This window comes from Oncorhynchus mykiss, chromosome 8 (genome assembly GCF_013265735.2).
Source record: "Oncorhynchus mykiss isolate Arlee chromosome 8, USDA_OmykA_1.1, whole genome shotgun sequence".
Taxonomy (NCBI): Eukaryota; Metazoa; Chordata; class Actinopteri; order Salmoniformes; family Salmonidae; genus Oncorhynchus; species Oncorhynchus mykiss.
The window spans coordinates 23,821,833-23,839,657 of NC_048572.1; the positions used below are offsets into that span (position 1 = coordinate 23,821,833).

The window sequence follows — 17,825 nt, forward strand, 5'->3', positions numbered from 1 at the left end:
TGACGTCAATGGACTTATTAATAAAGCTGGTGACTGATGTGGCAAACTCCTCAATGTTGTCTGATGAATCCCAAAACATATTCCAATCTGTGCTAGTGAAACAGTCCTGTAGCTTAGCATCCGCTTCATCAGACCACTTCCGTATTGGGCGTGTCAATGGTTTGAGTTTTTGCTTGGAAGCAGGAGGATAGAGTTATGGTCTGATTTGCCAAAGGGAGGGCCTTGTATGTGTGTGGAGTAAATGTGATTTAGAGTTGACACAAGTAACATGCTGTTAAAAATGAGTTATGGAGAAGCCACGAGAAACGCTGCCTCTTAATGTGCATTTTCTTGTTCGCTGATTAGGGTCTTTGTGTCATAGAAAAAATATAGATGAAAAGTATCTTGGTAAATAGTATGGTCTGCTGCTTATCATGAGGTATTCTAACTCAGGCGAGCAAAATCTTGAGACTTCCTTAACATTAGAAATCACACACCAGCTGTTCTTAAGACACACACTCTTCCTCCCTTTGTCTTGTCCGAGTCTGCTGTCGGGTCTTTGCGATGCATAGAAAAACCAGCGAGACTTACTGCCATGGCCTCGTTCAGCCACGACTCCGAGAAACATAGGATATCACAGTTTTTCAGGTCCCGTTGATAGGATAGTCTCGAACGGAGTTCATCCAGTTTGTTCTCCAGTGACTAAACGTTCGCCAATAGAACAGAGGGCTATGGCGGTCTATTTGCTCGCCGACCTAGTCTCGTCAGGGTTCCGGCTCGCCTGCCTCTCTTTCGCCGCTGCTTCCTCTTTCGAGTCCTGGGGATTAAGGCCTGGTTTGGCGTAAGCAGAACGTCCAGGATTGCTGACTCGTTTAAGTAGTAATTTCCATCCAAATTGAGCTTAGTGATCGCTTTTCTGATGTCCAGAAGCTGTTTCCGGTCATAAATCAAATCAAATCAAATCAAATCAAATTTTATTTGTCACATACACATGGTTAGCAGATGTTAATGCGAGTGTAGCGAAATGCTTGTGCTTCTAGTTCCGACAATGCAGTAATAACAAGTAATCTGACTAACAATTCCAAAACTACTGTCTTGTACACAGTGTAAGGGGATAAAGAATATGTACATAAGGATATATGAATGAGTGATGGTACAGAGCAGCATAGGCAAGATACAGTAGATGGTATCGAGTACAGTATGTACAAATGAGATGAGTATGTAAACAAAGTGGCATAGTTTAAAGTGGCTAGTGATACATGTATTACATAAGGATACCGTCGATGATATAGAGTACAGTATATACGTATGCATATGAGATGAATAATGTAGGGTAAGTAACATTATATACGGTAGCATTGTTTAAAGTGGCTAGTGATATATTTACATAATTTCCCATCAATTCCCATTATTAAAGTGGCTGGAGTTGAGTCAGTGTCAGTGTGTTGGCAGCCGCCACTCAGTGTTAGTGGTGGCTGTTTAACAGTCTGATGGCCTTGAGATAGAAGCTGTTTTTCAGTCTCTCGGTCCCAGCTTTGATGCACCTGTACTGACCTCGCCTTCTGGATGATAGCGGGGTGAACAGGCAGTGGCTCGGGTGGTTGATGTCCTTGATGATCTTTATGGCCTTCCTGTGACATCGGGTGGTGTAGGTGTCCTGGAGGGCAGGTAGTTTGCCCCCGGTGATGCGTTGTGCAGACCTCACTACCCTCTGGAGAGCCTTACGGTTGAGGGCGGTGCAGTTGCCATACCAGGCGGTGATACAGCCCGCCAAGATGCTCTCGATTGTGCATCTGTAGAAGTTTGTGAGTGCTTTTGGTGACAAGCCAAATTTCTTCAGCCTCCTGAGGTTGAAGAGGCGCTGCTGCGCCTTCTTCACGATGCTGTCTGTGTGAGTGGACCAATTCAGTTTGTCTGTGATGTGTATGCCGAGGAACTTAAAACTTGCTACCCTCTCCACTACTGTTCCATCGATGTGGATAGGGGGGTGTTCCCTCTGCTGTTTCCTGAAGTCCACAATCATCTCCTTAGTTTTGTTGACGTTGAGTGTGAGGTTATTTTCCTGACACCACACTCCGAGGGCCCTCACCTCCTCCCTGTAGGCCGTCTCGTCGTTGTTGGTAATCAAGCCTACCACTGTTGTGTCGTCCGCAAACTTGATGATTGAGTTGGAGGCGTGCGTGGCCACGCAGTCGTGGGTGAACAGGGAGTACAGGAGAGGGCTCAGAACGCACCCTTGTGGGGCCCCAGTATTGAGGATCAGCGGGGAGGAGATGTTGTTGCCTACCCTCACCACCTGGGGGCGGCCCGTCAGGAAGTCCAGTACCCAGTTGCACAGGGCGGGGTCGAGACCCAGGGTCTCGAGCTTGATGACGAGCTTGGAGGGTACTATGGTGTTGAATGCCGAGCTGTAGTCGATGAACAGCATTCTCACATAGGTATTCCTCTTGTCCAGATGGGTTAGGGCAGTGTGCAGTGTGGTTGAGATTGCATCGTCTGTGGACCTATTTGGGCGGTAAGCAAATTGGAGTGGGTCTAGGGTGTCAGGTAGGGTGGAGGTGATATGGTCCTTGACTAGTCTCTCAAAGCACTTCATGATGACGGATGTGAGTGCTACGGGGCGGTAGTCGTTTAGCTCAGTTACCTTAGCTTTCTTGGGAACAGGAACAATGGTGGCCCTCTTGAAGCATGTGGGAACAGCAGACTGGTATAGGGATTGATTGAATATGTCCGTAAACACACCGGCCAGCTGGTCTGCGCATGCTCTGAGGGCGCGGCTGGGGATGCCGTCTGGGCCTGCAGCCTTGCGAGGGTTAACACATTTAAATGTCTTACTCACCTCGGCTGCAGTGAAGGAGAGACCGCATGTTTTCGTTGAAGGCCGTGTCAGTGGCACTGTATTGTCCTCAAAGCGGGCAAAAAAGTTATTTAGTCTGCCTGGGAGCAAGACATCCTGGTCCGTGACTGGGCTGGATTTCTTCCTGTAGTCCGTGATTGACTGTAGACCCTGCCACATGCCTCTTGTGTGTCACGCCCTGACCATAGTTTACTTTGTATTTTCTATGTTTTGATTGGTCAGGGTGTGATCTGAGTGGGCATTCTATGTTACATGTCTAGTTTGTCTAGTTCTATGTTCGGCCTGATATGGTTCTCAATCAGAGGCAGGTGTTCGTCATTGTCTCTGATTGGGAACCATATTTAGGTAGCCTGGGTTTCACTGTGTGTTTGTGGGTGATTGTTCCTGTCTATGTGTTTTCACCAGATAGGCTGTTTAGGTTTTCGTTACGTTTATTGTTTTTGTACTGATTCGTGTTTAACGTTTGTTCATTAAAACATGGATCGCAATCTACACGCTGCATTTTGGTCCGACTATCCTTCTCACCAAGAAAACCGTTACAGAATCACCCACCACAAAAGGACCAAGCAGCGTGTCAACAGGCAGGAGCAGCGCGAGGAGAAGCGCAATAAGGATTTCTGGACATGGGAGGAAATCCTCGACGGGAGAGGACCCTGGGCTAAACCAGGGGAGTGTAGCCGCACTAAGGTGCAGCGGGAGAAGAAACAACAGGAACAACCCAAGGAGAAGTACAGTATGGAGTATACTACTTGGGAGGAGATCGACAGGTGGGCGGCCGACCCAGGGAGAGTGCCGGAGCCCGCCTGGGATTCGCTGGAGCAGTGCGAGGAAGGTTACCGTAGAATGGAGGCGGTGAAAGCAGAGAGGCGCTGGTATGAGAAGGCAGCTCGGCGACGCGGATGGAAGCTTGAGAGGCAGCCCCAAAAATTTCTTGGGGGGGGGCTAACAGGGAGTATGGCTATGCCAGGTAGGAGACCTGGGCAGACTCCCTGTGCTTACCGGGGGGCTAGAGAGACCGGACAGGCACCGTGTTATGCAGTGGTGCGCACGGTGTCTCCAGTGCGGGTGCATAGCCCGGTGCGGTATATTCCAGCTCCGCGTGTCTGCCGGGCTAGATTGAGCGTCGAGCCTAATGCCATGAAGCCGGCTCTACGCAGCTGGTCCCCAGTGCGTCTCCTTGGGCCGGTTTACATGGCACCAGCCTTGCGCTCGGTGTCTCCGGTTCGCCTGCATAGTCCAGTGCGGGCTATTCCACCTCGCTGCACTGGCAGGGCGACCGTGAGCATTCAACCAGGGAAGGTTGGGCAGGCTCGGTGCTCAAGAGCTCCAGTGCGCCTGCACGGTCCGGTTTTTCCAGTACCACCTCCACACCCCAGCCCTCCGGTAGCAGCTCCCCGCACCAGGCTTCCTGTGCGTGTCCTCGGCCCAGTACCACCAGTGCCAGCACCACGCATCAGGCCTACAGTGCGCCTCGCCTGTCCAGCGCTGTCGGAGCCCTCCACCTCTCCAGCGCTGTCGGAGTCTCCCGCCTGTTTAGCGCTGTTAGAGCCTTCCTTCTCTACAGCGCTGCCGGAGTCTCCCGCCTGTTCAGAACTGCCAGTTTGCAAAGAGCTGCCAGTTAGCATAGAGCTGCCAGTTAGCATAGAGCTGCCAGTTAGCATAGAGCTGCCAGTTAGCATAGAGCTGCCAGTTAGCATAGAGCTGCCAGTTAGCAAGGAGCTGCCAGTCTGCAAGGAGCTGCCAGTCTGCATAGAGCTGCCAGTCTGCAAGGAGCTGCCAGTCTGCAAGGAGCCGCCAGAGCTGCCTGTCTGCAGGATGCCGCCAAAGCTGCCAGTCTGCAAGGAGCCGCCAGAGCTGCCAGTCTGCAAGGAGCCGCCAGAGCTGCCAGTCTGCAAGGAGCCGCCAGAGCCGCCAGTCAGCATGGAGCAGCCAGGGCCGCCAGTCAGCATGGAGCAGCCAGGGCCGCCAGTCAGCATGGAGCAGCCAGGGCCGCCAGTCAGCATGGAGCAGCCAGGGCCGCCAGTCAGCATGGAGCAGCCAGTCAGCATGGAGCAGCCAGTCAGCATGGAGCAGCCAGAGCTGCCAGTCAGCATGGAGCAGCCAGTCAGCATGGAGCAGCCAGGGCCGCCAGTCAGCATGGAGCAGCCAGAGCAGCCAGTCAGCATGGAGCAGCCAGAGCTGCCAGTCAGCATGGAGCAGCCAGTCAGCATGGAGCAGCCAGTCAGCATGGAGCAGCCAGAGCTGCCAGTCATCATGGAGCAGCCAGTCAGCATGGAGCAGCCAGAGCTGCCAGTCGTCCAGACTCTTCCAGATCTGCCAGTCGACCAGACTCTTCCAGATCTGCCAGTCGACCAGACTCTTCCAGATCTGCCAGTCGACCAGACTCTTCCAGATCTGCCAGTCGACCAGACTCTTCCAGATCTGCCAGTCGACCAGACTCTTCCAGATCTGCCAGTCGACCAGACTCTTCCAGATCTGCCAGTCGACCAGACTCTTCCAGATCCGCCAGTCGACCAGACTCTTCCAGATCCGCCAGTCGACCAGACTCTTCCAGATCCGCCAGTCGACCAGACTCTCCCAGATCCGCCAGTCGACCAGATTCTCCCAGATCCGCCAGTCGACCAGATTCTCCCAGATCCGCCAGTCGACCAGATTCTCCCAGATCCGCCAGTCGACCAGATTCTCCCAGATCCGCCAGTCGACCAGATTCTCCCAGATCTGCTAGTCGACCAGGATCTGCTGAAACCGCCAGGTTCTGGTAGTTTCTACTACCTGCCTGGGCTTCCTCTCAGTGCTGAGCTTCCTCTCAGTGCTGAGCTACCCATCTGTCCCGAGTTACCTCTGTCCCGAGCTGTCCCTCTGTCCCATGTTATCATTGTGGTGGGTAACCTATTTAGGGACGTTTAGGAGGGGGATTAAAACTGTCATGGAGTGGGGTCCACGTCCAGCGCCAGAGCCGCCACCGCGGACAGATGCCCACCCAGACCCTCCCCTATAGGTTCAGGTTTTGCGGCCGGAGTCCGCACCTTGGGGGGGGGGTACTGTCACGCCCTGACCATAGTTTACTTTGTATTTTCTATGTTTTGATTGGTCAGGGTGTGATCTGAGTGGGCATTCTATGTTACATGTCTAGTTTGTCTAGTTCTATGTTCGGCCTGATATGGTTCTCAATCAGAGGCAGGTGTTCGTCATTGTCTCTGATTGGGAACCATATTTAGGTAGCCTGGGTTTCACTGTGTGTTTGTGGGTGATTGTTCCTGTCTATGTGTTTTCACCAGATAGGCTGTTTAGGTTTTCGTTACGTTTATTGTTTTTGTACTGATTCGTGTTTAACGTTTGTTCATTAAAACATGGATCGCAATCTACACGCTGCATTTTGGTCCGACTATCCTTCTCACCAAGAAAACCGTTACATTGTGTCTGAGCCGTTGAATTGAGATTCTACTTTGTCTCTGTACTGGCGCTTAGCTTGTTTGATAGCCTTGCGGAGGGAATAGCTGCACTGTTTGTATTCGGTCATGTTACCAGACACCTTGCCCTGATTAAAAGCAGTGGTTCGCGCTTTCAGTTTCACACGAATGCTGCCATCAATCCACGGTTTCTGGTTAGGGAATGTTTTAATCGTTGCTATGGGAACGACATCTTCAAAGCACGTTCTAATGAACTCGCACACCGAATCAGCGTATTCGTCAATGTTGTTATCTGACGCAATACGAAACATCTCCCAGTCCACGTGATGGAAGCAGTCTTGGAGTGTGGAATCAGCTTGGTCGGACCAGCGTTGGACAGACCTCAGCGTGGGAGCCTCTTGTTTTAGTTTCTGTCTGTAGGCAGGGATCAACAAAATGGAGTCGTGGTCAGCTTTTCCGAAAGGGGGGCGGGGCAGGGCCTTATATGCGTTGCGGAAGTTAGAGTAACAATGATCCAAGGTCTTTCCACCCCTGGTTGCGCAATCGATATGCTGATAAAATTTAGGGAGTCTTGTTTTCAGATTAGCCTTGTTAAAATCCCCAGCTACAATGAATGCAGCCTCCGGATAAATCGTTTCCAGTTTGCAGAGAGTTAAATAAAGTTCGTTCAGAGCCATCGATGTGTCTGCTTGGGGGGGGATATATACGGCTGTGATTATAATCGAAGAGAATTCTCTTGGTAGATAATGCGGTCTACATTTGATTGTGAGGAATTCTAAATCAGGTGAACAGAAGGATTTGAGTTCCTGTATGTTTCTTTCATCACACCATGTCACGTTGGCCATGAGGCATACGCCCCCGCCCCTCTTCTTACCAGAAAGATGTTTGTTTCTGTCAGCGCGATGCGTGGAGAAACCCGTTGGCTGCACCGCTTCGGATAGAGTCTCTCCAGTGAGCCATGTTTCAGTGAAGCAAAGGACGTTACAGTCTCTGATGTCCCTCTGGAATGCTACCCTTGCTCGGATTTCATCAACCTTGTTGTCAAGAGACTGGACATTGGCAAGAAGAATGCTAGGGAGTGGTGCACGGTGTGCCCGTCTCCGGAGTCTGACCAGAAGACCGCCTCGTTTCCCTCTCTTTCGGAGTCGTTTTTTTGGGTCGCTGCATAGGATCCACTCCGTTGTCCTGTTTGTAAGGCAGAACACAGGATCCGCGTCGCAAAAAAACATATTCTTGGTCGTACTGATGGTGAGTTGACGCTGATCTTATATTCAGTAGTTCTTCTCGACTGTATGTAATGAAACCTAAGATGACCTGGGGTACTAATGTAAGAAATAACACGTAAAAAAACAAAAAACTGCATAGTTTCCTAGGAACGCGAAGCGAGGCGGCCATCTCTGTCGGCGCCGGAAGTCATTCGTATATATCCGTATATATCCGTATATATCAAAGGATGGCGGCGACATTATGTACAAAACAAGTTAAGATCAGCATCATCATCGATTTAATGGAGAGCCGTTGCCATCCTCAAGCAGATTCAAGGAAATAAGAGGGATTCTCTCTCTGTATTCACTGTTCTACCTTTCTCCTGCTCACTGCTCTCTGCCTGGGCCTGCTTGGGTTGCAGGCTGGGGCTGGGGCTGGCCCTGGGTGACTGGGCTGGGGACTGGCTGATAGACATGGAGGAGCACTGGGTAGGGTGAAGTGTGGGGCTGTGTCTTGTTGGGGATCCATTCCTGCAGCAGGCTTGGCTAAAGTTACACTTGCTAACACAAAGCCCAGTTCTCTTCAAGGAAGAAATGCATGAAAAATGGCCCTTAAGATTAAAACAAAGCAACGTGTAAATTAGTACTCTTTTAGTACAATTGATGGCAGTTCTTCAGGCAACCCTTGTCAGCTATGATTATCTTGGTCCTCTTTATTTCAACAGATCAACAACTTTTCACAAAGACTACGTTGGCTCATCTAAATCCATGAAGTAGAGTCTAGACTTGCAGCCTGCCTAGGACTCTCCTTTCCTCCATTATATCTAGAGGTTGTGTTTGGCCAGTGTGTCAGTGAATGGACTAGACTGTGTTTTATTGATAGTGCTGTTGATGGGTCCCTTAGTTCTCTTCGATCCACCAGTGCTGTGTGTACAGAAATCCATACAAATTAAACTCTGAGCACATGGGTTTGCATTGGCAAAGCACTTCTGTTCCTGGTGATTTATCAGTTCAGCCATTGTAGAGTGAGGTTGGGCTACGCTTGGCAAGGATGAGAAGCCAAACAATGCAGATAATTGGATGTACTTTCATTTACATGTTTTCTATAAAAGTGTTGTTGTTTTTCTTTTAAGATGTATGACTTTAAATCACTGTAATTGTGGCTCACTTAGTACTAAACATTTCTAATCAACCAGTTTATTTATTTTCCTATAAATTGGTTCCCTCTCAACCCTTTGCCATGACTCCAACAGGCCTTACCCTGCTGGCTGCGCCAAGTGTCCGGTCCGTTCTGGCCCGACAATGAGTAGCCATCTTTAATGCTGTAAAATGTTCCTAAACTGCCCTGCTCATTTCCCCAAATGACAGAGGTCCTGAGAGAGATGCTGAGCCTCAGCCTAGAGAAATGGAGAGGCCAGGTTGATCTACTGCCAAGCCCCTTCTCCCTGTCCTATCATAGCCCATCATGTGGAGAAGCTGGAGCCCTTCTCCTCATCCCTTCCTATACACTGACGGCTCTACTGGCGTGGCGCTTTGGGTTCGCCTGGTTGGTCAGGAAGCATATTTACTGCGCAATGACTGACCGTCTCATTGGCTGTCTGAGTTACCCTCCAACACTCAATGGCCATTGAGTCATCAATAGCACTTTTTGGGTTGTTGCCTCTTTTTGCGTCTCCATCGCATACAGTGGTTCTGCTGGACCATTACTCCTACTAACGTTTGTTTTGCTGAGGTTAGAGCTTTGAGCACTGCATTTAGTTACCCCTGACTGGCTGATGATGGCTGTTTCAATTGATGTGTGTTCAGGAAAAGAGCATTAAATACCCAATAGGCAATCTTTACAGTAGATCCGATTTAACTTCTTTCAACCCTGGGACATTGATTTCCCAACCGTCATGTATGTGGGGTGTCCCACCCCTGAAGGAATTTAGTTTTTACCCAGCACCCCACCATGAAATTATATCTTGGGTTAACACTGCCCTATGAATTGATTATATACATGACCTCTCTTAACCCTCTCTTTCTCTCCTTCTCGCTCTCCCCCAGCTGCTGGACATGAAAGTGTTTGTGGACACAGACTCAGACATCCGTCTGCTCAGGCGTCTGAAGAGGGACATATCGGAGCGCGGCCATGACATCAGCGGAGTCATCAAGCAGTACAACAAGTTTGTCAAGCCTAGCTTTGAGCAGTACATCGAGCCCACTGTACAGGTGGCTGATATTGTGGTCCCCAGGGGTGAGTGGTTTGTAGATAGCTACTACCACAGTAGTTCTTTAGATTCAATTCAAAATAATACAAGTATTGTACAAATACTTCTGAAAACTATAGCGATTCTGCTATAAAAGTGCAATGTGTGTATGTGTTGGCCACTTTAGGGGGTGAGAACTTTGTTGCCTTGGATCTGATTGTTCAGCATGTTCACAGTCAGCTTGAAAATGTATGTGTGTATGTGTGAATCGTGCTCTATCTCCAATACCTCTTCCCATAGACCCTAACGTGAAAGCATGGAGGAGTCCTTCCTATCTCTGTACATGTTGTCATCTCTCTGGCTCACATCATTCCCAGAGTTTGTGCATGCCAGCCTGACATGACCCCTATCCCATGGTTCAGGACTAGGACAATTAGTTTTTCCTGACCACCTTCCCTATCAAGAAAAACACTTGGTGCTACCCATGACCTCTGAACCCTGTCCTATCCCTCAACATGGGTGGGTCATTTCTGGATTAATGAAATGATTGATGATGAGTCTCATTCTCTAGGAGTGCTCAAGACTACGTCCTATTGTACTATGTCCTATTGTACTATGTCCTACTACGTCCTATTGTACTATGTCCTACTACGTCCTATTGTACCATGTCCTACTATGTCCTATTGTACTATGTCCTATTGTACTATGTCCTACTACATCCTATTGTACTATGTCCTACGACATCCTATTGTACTATGTCCTACTACATCCTATTGTACTATGTCCTATTATGTCCTATTGTATTATGTCCTATTGTACTATGTCCTACTATGTCCTATTGAAACCAGCCGACTCAAACTCAGTTGTCCTGTATATTCACTGTTTCAATCTGGTATCCAAAAGTAATCCTGAAATCTCAGAGGCTAGTCTCCAAGTAGAAGTTGACCCAACCAGTTGCCCAGTCCACTTCTGCCCTCTAGTGGTCAGGATTCACCAACACACGTTATGAATTTGTCATGTAGATTGTCTGTCTGGTATCGGGCTGAACTAAACTCAACGCTTTCTCTTCACCAAGGGCCTCCTAATGGATTTATAACTGAGGGGCTATTCCTCATACTTTACGTGCGTGCGTGTCAAGGGCATCCCATTTATCTGTCAGCGCCATGACCCATATGCTCCGACTACCATCTTTAATATTTTGCTCTCTGCTGTTAGACCCCTTTTATGGTCCCTACAAACCATGATCTACACTGAGTGTACAAAACATTCAGAACACCTGCTCTTTCTATGACAGACTGACCAAGTGAATCCAGGTGAAAGCTATGATCCCTTATTGATGTCACCTGTTAAATCCGGTTAGATCAGTGTAGATGAAGGAGAAAGGTTAAAGAAGGATTTTTAAGCCTTCAGACAATTGTGACATGGATTGTGTGTGTGGGCCATTCAGAGAGTGAATGCCTTTGAACGGGGTATGGTAGTAGGTGCCAGATGCACCGGTTTTAGTGTACCAAGAACTGCAACGCCGCTGGGTTTTTCACGCTGAACAGTTTCCCTGTGTATCAAGAATGTCCACCACCCAAAGGACATCCAGCCAGCTGGACAAACCCTGTGGAAAGCATTGGAGTCAACATGGGTCAACATCCCTGCGGGTTTCGACACCTTGTAGAGTCCATGCCCCAACGAATTGAGGCTGTGCTGAGGGCCAAAGGGGGTGCAACTCAATATTTTTGGTTACTGTACCACCAACTAAATATTGCTCTGCCCGGAGTACCCCTGAAGTACCTCCTTGTGCATTTTACTTGTAGGCCTATGGTCTCTGGAGTCGTACACCCGTACACCCGTACACCCGTCGGCGATTGGGTAAAAGAGCAAGAGATCAAGAGACAGCATGTGCTAAAGAGAAAGCAAAAAGTGTGTGAGCACGTGCCTGCATTTGTGAGGATTTGTGGATTAAGGGATCTCTGTAATAAAATACCATTGTGTGTGGTGTGGATCAAGTAATGAACGATGTCCAGTGGAGAGAGACGGAGGCCGCTCGTCCTCCATACATCACTGTGAGTGTCTGATGATGATGAGGACAGGGCCTGTTGTAGCCTAATGAACCATAACACCCTCCACATCATATAGCAAGACTGCTGAGCCCACTATAGTACTTCTGTTCAGGAGAGCCCCAGGTTTGGGGGACATTCTGTTTGACATGTACTAGATGTTAGGTAGGAACCATTTTGGTTTCCAACTATAAAACAAGTAAAGCAAATATGATGCCCCATATGGAAAAGGAGCTGAAAACCGTATTGCAAAAAAAAAATATTGCCCAGAAAATGTACATTTCAAATGAAATTCACTCGGCTGTTCACTGGGCCTTGCTGTGAGAGCAGCGCACCAGAACGTAACCTGATCTGATGCATGATTATACCTTCATGTAGAGAGAGCTACCGGTTCATTAGAAATGATGGAAATACACGCTGCATTACATGGAAACGGGAAACCAGTGAAGATACCCAGAGCTTACCAGATGACACGCTGAATGTCTGTGTGATTCATGGAAAAGTGGAGGGGAATGTAATATGTCATCAACGGGGAAGGATGTTTGTGTTGATTTAAAAGGGTGGTGGGGACTGGGGACATTTGGCTTTGGAAGGTTGGAATGGCTTGTCTCATTTCATGAGTTATGTTTTGTTTTTATATCTCTCCTCCCTGCGTCTGTAATGAAATACTTGCTAAACCCTGGCCGAATGCACTCTAACCATCTCAGCATGAAGTCACAGTGAGGTATGACTGCCACGCCCCCCTCCCCATCCATCTACCCCCCCCCCCCCCCCCTTCCTTGTGGTACCTGTCTTTTATTCTGTTTCCTGTCAGCTGAAGCTCAGAGAGCACATCAAAGAAAAAATATGTGCCCAGTCTGAAGGATTACTGACTTAGACCAAACAACTTATCTTACCAAATATTGTTGACATGGTCAATTAATGAAAATGCCAAGAGGAATGTTTGTGTAAACTAAATGAAAGGCTGTCCACCTCCTTTCTTCCACACTGTCAGTCATGAAAACTATCGCTAACTCCATGAGGATGAGCTCTGGTTAAGACCTAAATAGACAGTTGGAAGATGTCATGGATAGATCACTTTGCGGTAGCTGCAAGTAGATGTTATCGAAAAAGATCAGAAGCTAACATCACATTAACCAAAGACCGAGTATAACCTTGGGTTATCCCTCCATGTTTATCAGATGACCTCACACTAAGGCCATTGAAAATATTGTCAAACAACTCCTCCCAGTCAGACTTGAACCATTGAAATGTCGTCTGGTCCTGAAGCCGTCCCCTTGCTGAACAGTCCCCTTGCCTAACTCTCTTTCCCCCCACTCCCCTCCCAGGGCCCCCTCTCAGCCTGCCCTCACACCACCTCCCTGCCCTATCAGCTTCTCCACAGAGATCATATGGCATCTACTCTGTCCTGCTGCCGTCTAATTGTTGTATTTTCTTTCTTCTCTTTGTCATCTCTCTTGTTCTCGCAAAATGAATATTTATCACCTTCTGCAGAGGAAACTCCACTGGGATATGTGAGGATAAACTCTTGCATCTTCATCTTTTTTTGGGGGGAATATCCTCTCCCCCTCATTTCCATGTATTTAATGATCTGTTGTTAGCATTTCATCCAGAACCAAAGCCAAACCTTTGTTTGCTGTCATTGCTGTTTTTCATTTATCTCTGAACCAACTGCTTGATTCTTTGTTTTCTTTCTGCTTTGTACACCGTAACTGGCCTGTATTTTGGTTCCAGATACATAAATAGAAAAAATACAGTACTAAAGTATTTAGAGGGAGTTGTCTTGGCTTCTTTAATTGGCAACAACATTGTAGAACATATAGCAAAGTGTTGAATTGATTTATGGCATTTCTATTTCTAAATAGAACCACTGTTTAGTACTGTACAACGCAAGTTATTTTCTAGATTCTAAATGGTCCTAGTTTTCCATTGTCTGCCAGTAAAGCACCATATACTCCAGACTGGACCAGAGGAGCCTGTTCAAGCATTGCTGTTGCCAGGATCTGCCAACCCACTTTGCCTGGCTGTGCATCCGTGACCTCCAAACGTTCACGAGGAGGAAAGTAAAACATCCCAGTGGTATCTTACTTTTGTCTCCCTGGCTTGACTGCTGTCTCTGTGTGTTGTTGTAGTACTGTGAACTCCCCAGCAGTGGTCTGTCGGTGTTGTAGTACTGTGACCTCCCCAACAAAGGGCAGTGGTCTGACTGTCTCTGTGTTGTGTAGGTCTGTTCTGGCCTCAGCCCACCAGGGACAGCCCCTACCCAAGACCCTCAGTGTCATGGAGGGCACCCCACAGGTCCAGGGCATGCACACCATCATCAGGTAAGACCATAGAGGTTTGGAAGAGCGCAGGGGCCCGGTTTCTCACCATGTCAACACTGTCTCTGCACTGCCACGAGTCTATAATGAATATACACTCAGTGGCAAGGTTATTAGGTTCTCGAAAATGTTTTGCTCCCTCAGACAGTGTGTCACGTGGCTGTGGCTTGCTATATATGGCAGGCAGACAGGCATTGTTACTGTTTTGAACGTTAGAATGGGCAAAACGAGTGACCTAAGCAACTTTGAGCGTGGTATGATCGTCAGTGCCAAGCACGCCGGTTCCAGTATCTCAGAAATGTTCGGCCTCCTGGGCTTTTCACGCACGATAGTGTATATGATTTACCGAGAATGGTGCGACAAACAAAAAACATGCAGTCCAGTGGGTGAAAACAGCTTGTTAATGAGAGAGGTCAAATGAGAATGGCAAGAAACGTGCAAGCTAAAACTGACAAATAACAACTGTGGTTTGCAGAACGGCAACTCGGAATTCACAACTCGTCGGTCCTTGTCGCGGATGGGTTATTGCAGCAGACGACCAAACTGATCCACTCCTATCAACTAAAAACAGGAAGAAGCGGCTCCAGTGGGCACGCAATCACCAACACTGGACAATTGAGGAGTGTAAAAAGATCACCTGGTCCGACGAATCCCGGTTCCTGTTGCGTCTTTCTGAAAGCGGAGTCAGGATTTGACGTTAGCAGCATGAGTCCATGGCCCCATCTTGCTTGGTGTCAACGGTACAGGCTGGTGGTATAATGGTGTGGGGAATGTTTTCCTGTCTCACGTTAGGTTAGGCACCTTGATACCAATTGAGATACGTTTGAATGCCACACCTTGTACAATCAATGCCCTGAAGAATTCAGGCTGTTCTGGAGGCAAAGTTGGGTCCGACCCCATACTAGATGGGTCTACCTAATTAACTGGCCACTGAGTGTACATGCACACACCCTCACTCCCAGGCCGTGTGTGTGTGTGTGTGTGTGTGTGTGTGTGTGTGTGTGTGTGTGTGTGTGTGTGTGTGTGTGTGTGTGTGTGTGTGTGTGTGTGTGTGTGTGTGTGTGTGTGTGTGTGTGTGTGTGTGTGTGTGTGTGTGTCGTGACCATCTTCTACTCCAAGAGATTAATGAGGCTCCTGATAGAACATGCCCTCTCCTTCCTGCCCCTCAAGGTGAGTGGCACTGCAAATGCATGGCCAATTCACAACCATACACTAATGTAGGTCTCTACTTTGCCTCTCATCCTCTCTAGCCTGTGCAAGTGGAGACTCCCCAAGGTTCCATCGATGAAGGCAAGAGACTCAGTGGTAAAAGGGTAAGGCTCTGTGCTGATACCTCTCCACTTTCACACAGGGCTTTGGGCCCTAAACTGCAATAAAGTATCAATGTACTGATACTACATTACAGCTAAATTGTCACAATCATGCTGATTGCTAATTGTCATTCTTGGCCAGAGATTTTGCAGTGGTTAAACTAGTGTTATCTCTCTCCAGTCCTTGTCTTCATCACCATTCAATCTGCTTTGTTAACGTGTGTTTTTACTAGACGCCTGCATTGAAAATGTCTCGTCACAAAATGTGTGGCAGTGTGGATGGGCCAGAGAAAATCATTAATTTCACTCACGTTATGGGGATGTGTTTTCTTGGCTCTCAGTGGGAGCAGCTCGGTTAGACAGCAGGGTTATTATGACTATATTACTCTACTGCAGATGTCTATCTCCTGACATCAGGCTCTGTAACATTGAACGCTCACCATGCTGATCCTTCTGCTCCATGGACGTTTACTTGCAAACTAACTGTGAGGGAGTGTAAAGCCTAAAAAGCTATTTAATTGTGTGTGTGTGGATCACAGGCGTGTCCATACTGAGAGCAGGGGAGACCATGGAGCAGGCTCTGATGGTTGTGTGTAAAGACATTCGCCTGGGAAAGATCCTCATCCAGACCAACCATGACACTGGAGAGCCAGAGGTAGCACACAAATGCATCAGTCCTGTAGTTCACCAAGGCTTCTGTGTGTTTTGTGTGGCCCTCTGTCTGTGTTGCAAGGCTTCACGCACACCCAGACATTAACCTTTCAACTCTGAGACCCTAAAGCAGGAGTGTACGATTGTATCGGTCGTCTGTTTTGTTTTGTCAAGGCTAGGTGTCAGTCTCATGGCTAACTAGCCTCATTGACCTCAGGTTCACTTCCTCATCAGGGTCACAGACTATCCATATCTTTGAGATAATACCGTGTGATGTCAGATGTTGTCTTCATGCTTTGGCCGTTTCTTCTTCAGCTGTACTGGTTTCATTCACAACAGATGCTCAAATCGTGACATTTTAAGTTAATACAATCCACAAATTAAGACATTGTATAAAATGTTATTTGACCACTGCTGTCCTGTGTTCCATGTCCAGCTCCACTACCTGCGTCTGCCTAAGGACATCAGTGAGGACTATGTCATATTGATGGACAGCACTGTGTCCACTGGGGCTGCTGCTCTAATGGCCGTCCGAGTGCTGCTGGTCAGTTCTACTTTATTCTACCTCATTCTACTCCTCTTGTCTAGTTGAATATTCTCGTGTTAGTCTTCTCTACCCTGCCACACACATGTTGAGGAGGAGTTGGGGCTTGGGGGTTTATCATCCAGATAATGTTGGTTACGCCTGAGACATGGCCTGGTGTTGAGGTAACAGGAGAGCAGCTCTGCTGGTGGAGACTGGACGACCACAGCGGCAGGAGATGGAGGAAAGATTTGGATGCTTGTTTGCTGTCATGAAACACTGTTTTAGTTCAGTAAGTTCAAGGCTCTGTCTCATTTGTGATAAGGCTGCAGAGCTAAAGGTACAGCTCTTGTGCTTTAGCCTTCGCCCCCTTGTGAAATGGAAACATTTGGGGTAATTAATTACCGTCCACCATGGTGGCCAAAGTCCATGGTTCTGTTTGCCCTCAGAGAGCAAACTTCACTGCATCCAGGTCAATCCAATACTTTTCTCCCATGTCAATCTCTGCGAAAGATATTCATGGTCGTGTGTGTTTGTCACTAGAAGCATTGGTTGTAGTATGTATGTTATATTTGACAATAAGGCGCCGAAGACATCAGACTAACCCCATTAAGGAGCACGTTTTGACAGGTAGTGGGAACTGGGAAGAGCTTGAGATCTCCACAAGTCTGGCTATGGTTGCCACCCATGTGTATGTCTGACAACCTGAAGGACCATGATGTCCAGGAGGATAAGATCTTCCTGCTGTCTCTACTGATGGCAGAGATGGGCGTCCACTCTGTGGCCTACGCCTTCCCCAAGGTCCTCATCATCACCACCGCCGTCGACAAGAATGTCAACGACGAGTACCACATAATCCCTGGCATTGGTGGGTGTCTCTCTCACACTCTCACATACACACAAATATCCACATTTTCCTTCATAACTTTGGCCTCATGCTAATCCAGTGAGTAAGCTGTTTGACTGATCTGAAGTGATATGACATTGTGTGATGACCTAATCACAAATTGAAAACATCCAGATTGTCAGATGTAGCTGGATCCACAGCTCTGTTGTGAATCAACCCAGACTCCGACCCACGTGTTCCATCAGCAGGGCCACTGACACACCCCTCATTGTCACTAGTCCAAGTCAACATGACTGACTCTCCTCTCTCTTCCTCTAGGTAATTTCGGGGATCGTTATTTTGGGACGGACGCTCCCTCGGACTGGTATGAGAGTGATGAAGGGATGGATTACTGAACTGTTTTGGAAGAGGAGGGAGGGGCGGTCAGCACACGAGCACGTAGACATGCATGCCCTTGACCTGCTCCTAAGAGCTCTGGACCCCCA

General features: G+C 48.1%; 1 pseudogene; it reads left to right on the forward strand.

Annotated features, from left to right (window-relative positions):
* Positions 1 to 7,925: 7,925 nt before the first annotated feature.
* On the forward strand, positions 7,926 to 17,775 carry LOC110529209 (annotated as a pseudogene).
* The last annotated feature ends 50 nt before the right edge of the window (positions 17,776 to 17,825 follow it).